Source organism: Lissotriton vulgaris, unplaced genomic scaffold, assembly GCF_964263255.1.
Source record: "Lissotriton vulgaris unplaced genomic scaffold, aLisVul1.2 SCAFFOLD_1085, whole genome shotgun sequence".
Classification (NCBI taxonomy): Eukaryota; Metazoa; Chordata; class Amphibia; order Caudata; family Salamandridae; genus Lissotriton; species Lissotriton vulgaris.
The window spans coordinates 647362-651888 of NW_028246549.1; positions in this window are offsets into that span (position 1 = coordinate 647362).

A 4527-nucleotide genomic window follows, 5' to 3' on the forward strand; every position below is an offset into this window, starting at 1 on the left:
ACATTACTAAATCAGACATCATGTCAGTAATACTGTTAAAGTCCCAATCATCAGAGAATGTACTAGGTGTTACAAAGTCACTTAAGGAAACCTTCAGTTGATGAGGATACTTCAGGATTTCGACCGGACCATATATCTCATAGTCTGTTTTCTCCCATACTACCCCACCAGGTATTGGAATTGCTATGACATTTACTGTTGACAGTTCTCTTTTCTTCACGTGGGATGATCTGTGTGGTTTCAGGACTAGGTTGATGTTCTGACTTGCTGTGTCCATTCAATTGTAATGAACTTTCCTAAAATTAAAACTAAAATTAGGCATAGTAGGAGTATGAATACCCCTGAAATAATCCAATGCTCAATCAACGGTGAATCCAGATATAATTCTTTGATTTGTTGAAGGAGTCCTGTTGTATTTTCTTTAGAATACTTTTTTGTTTCTGGCATCACTTCGGGGTCGTTTTGATCTTCAGAGAAGTAGTCGAAGTTGATGAAATAACCAGAGGCAGTTCTGTCAATTGATGGGATTGTACTTTCAATCTGTCTCTCGGTAGCACTTTCTGATGCCACATTAGTGTAGACTGGTGTTGTTTCTTGACGAACTGTTTCAATCTGTGTCTCAAGAGGCACGAGTTCCATGGCATTATTGCATAGTCCTTCATTGTGCACTCAAGGCTGGTCGAATGTGATTAGTCTTTCAGTTTGAACCTCTTGGATTGTTGCAAGTTTGGGTATTCTGTTGTTTCTTGGGAGTCCACTGGGCCTACTGTTGATTATAGGCCACATGCTTGTGGTTTTACCAGATCGATGGACACGACTCTGTTCTCCTTTTTACCAGCAAGGGGCGGTAGTACTACTGATCTTGTTCCGGTGACTGCCAAGACAGGTACTGCTTTTCTGTAAGAAGGCCCAAATTCCTTCTTAACCGCGATCTTTTCTCTGACTAGATCCCCAATCTTTGGAATCCAGACAGGCCTTGCTGGGGCTGTTGCTGGTGGTGCCTCGTCAGTGGTATTTGGCTGTTGCTTTAACTTTATGTTGCTTAAGGATTTTCTGGTTTCATTCAGTTCCTGTAAAACAGCCAAACGATCCTTTACATCAAAGTGCGTTGTTTCTTCTTGTACCACTGACATCTGACTATCGAGGTCCTGAATACGCATTCTAATTCCGAACAATAGTTCGGATGGGCTGAAACCTTTTAGAGAATTTCTTGGCATGTTATTAAGACTAGTCTGGACACTTATTAAATGTTTGACCCACTCAGCGCCTGAACCTAATACCTTCGCTGTTATAGATTGCTTTATGTCACGTTTTTTTCTTTCTACCACACTATTCCCTTCGGGGTGCGACGGACAAGAATACCGCAACCCAATTCCCATGCTAGCCATGGCCTCCTTATAAGCTCGAGGGCTGAAAGCAGGACCCTGGTCAGAATTCAACGTGGTAATTGCGTATGTGCCGATAAAGACTCGCAAATCTTTTATAACCGTTCTAGCGTCAGCCGAGCGCTGGAGGCCACATTATTTAAGTGTGTTTAGCCTTAACTGATTAATAGGACGCAGGTTGGGGTGCAGGCAGCGTTACGCTGTTTCTGATCGGTAGCCGGTAGCATGGTTCACTACTGCGATCCCTATTGCAGTTTTCACAGTTGTTTGCATATATTTGGTGTTCTACACTCATTCCCGGCCACCAGTATACTGATTGTAATTCAGTCAGAGAGTCCCTGATTGTTTGGTGTCTCAGACCCAATCCCATGTGTGCGTCTGCTATTAAAAATATTCTCCTGTTCATGTTTGGAATTACTCTGTCCCCCACTCCAGGGATTCGAGCAAAAGGAACAGAGTTTGCATCGATTATGTATGCATAATTGAGTGGATAGTTCACGGGTAATGCTGCACAGTCGCCTTTTACGGTCGTTTTTACTGCCACCATGTTTTCCCCGTCTATGTATTTATCTGTACGCTTTTTTGTGGCTACGGAAGCCGGTTTAGTTGCTTCCGCTGTGGCTGTATTAGCCAATGAATTCCCTGCAACGTGAACGCCATCACGTTGAAGACTCTGTGCGTGAATCACGTGAGTCTTTTGTAGTTCTTTGTGTAAAAGAGCTACCTGTTTCCAGAGCAATTTATGCTTTATTGTGGCACCTGTGTCATCTTTGTAGTCGTTTTCGATCCAACTCTGCAGTTTGTTATTGTAAGAGTTGACGCAAAAATGAGAATCGGACACGATAAGTGTCGGGAATTCACGTTCTGCATTTTCGAGCGCCATCTTTAAACATCTTATTTCAGTTCTCTGAACCGAACAGTTTCTTACAGATTCAGTTTTTGTTACTTTCGGTCTGAATTTACCGCACAGCCAACGACCTTTAATGATCGCACATGCTGCATCGTAGGATTTTCTCTCTACGTTGAAATGCTGCACTAATCCATCTGTATACATTATACAGGCGTTCTGTGGGAGAGGCAGAATTTTGATTGGCAGAGGATATTCTTCTTCGTATTCTAAATCATTCAGTTCTTTGAATTGCGGGGCGAAATAGTATTTCACATCTTCCGCACCTAGAGAATCTACACACTGTATCCATTTCGGATCATGTGACACTGTAGGCAGGTTTACTGGGCTGAATAGCGCTTCGAAGGCGGATTCCGCTGTAAGGATATTAATCCGTTTGCCATGTGCTAATTCTCTTTCATTTGCTAATGCGATTTGCACTGCTTTCACAGTTCTTTCTGTGTGACTGAATGTTTTTTCTGCTTGTGTGTACAAGTGAGATTTAATTGAAATTGGTACCTTTTCCCCCTCATTAGAGGTTAGGTACGTGAATCCGCATCTTCCTGGGATGACTCGGATTACAAGATCACGTGTGTTGTCACGTGTATCTAATTTAGTTTTTGCTAACATGTCTGTTTGCAGTGATCTCAAAATTTCTGTGTGTTTTTGAGTCCAATTGATTTCTTTAAAATCAGGTTTAATTAGTTTGTAGAAAGGTTTAACCCTCTCTGCGTAATTTAGAATGTAAGTTCTTCCGAAATTCAGAAAACCTAGAATGGATTGTAAATTCTTCAGCGTTTTTGGAGCTTGGAGTACAGCGCACTTCTCTAAGAAGTTGTCCGCTAGGCTTTTCCCTTCACTTGATAATTCGTACCCTAAAAATAGTACTGTCAGATGGGCAATTCGGGACTTTTTAAAGTTGAATTTGTAACCCTCTGCTGCGAACCCAAGTATAATGGTGTTCACTCTTTTCAAGTGAGTATCCAAGTCGTCGTCTGTGAGATAGATATCATCTACGTAAGATAATGCCTCATCATCATAGATTTGTAGTAACTCTGTTACCCTAGCTGAGAATAGTCCTGGGCTGTTCTTGAACCCCTGTGGGAGTCGACAGAATTTTTCTGCGACCCAAATGCAGAGAAAGCGGTCAAATATCTGCTTTCTGGAGCAATGTTTTGACAAAAGAAACCATTAGATATGTCTAATGTTGTTTTATATTTTTTCCTAACTATGTTATTAATTAGGGCTGCACTATGCGAGTTTTGTACTGCAAAAGTTTTACAACATGTATTAAGATGTCTGTAGTCCAAAACTAGACGATATGAATTGTCTGGCTTGGAGACAGGAAACAAAGGATTGTTCATTTGAGAGGTGCATGTTTCAATCACCCCCTGGTACTCAAGTTGATCTAAGATCTCCCTGACCTGTTTTTTAGCTTCTTGCTTAATGGGATACTGCAGTTGGGCAGTTGGTTCACTTTTTAATTGGATTTTGTGAGGAGGAGAATCCTCATCCCATCCTACATGATTTTTATACAATGCAGGTGCCTGGGCTACTGCCCATTTCCTTGCATATGTATATTTTTTGTGAATCGGAATGTGATTCGAGAAGGCAGGCATAATCACTTCTTCGCCACGAGGGCACTCCCTGACAAACTCTGGGGGCCAATCTTTTTCAGCTAACAGAATATCGTAGCCTTTTGAGAGCTTATCCCAAAATAGACCCCTTATTTTCCTAGTCTTATCACCCTCTATACGCAATGTTATTTCGTATATTTTATGGGGCTCGCTAAGTCTGGTGTCGGCAGTTTCAACCTGAATGTATTCATTCGTGTCCACTGTCTCCAGATGACTCATCAAGATCTTGCGCGCTATACTGATTTCTGCTGCACTGTCCAACATTGTCAATGCCCACTCCCCGTTTTTCAACTGTGTCCTCAGTATTCTCGGCATGGTTGATTACTCCAATACTGGCTACCTTCGTTTTTTGAAATTGAGATTTTTTACTCTGAGCAGGTTCCTTGTCTTTGGACTTGGTGTGCTCTCCTGGGTCTGACCGTCCTCTTCTTTCCGAATTCTGTGGAAAAGATCGAGAGGGACGTGTATCAATACTTTGATATCTATCAGGTTTTTTCAGATTATCCCTATTTCTAAGGTTATATCTTTTCTCAGAGGGCTCCCGCTGGGGAGACTGGCGTCCTCGAGTCGGAGTTCCTTCCCTCCGTCGAGGAGACCTTCCTCTGGACTGGAAAACTTT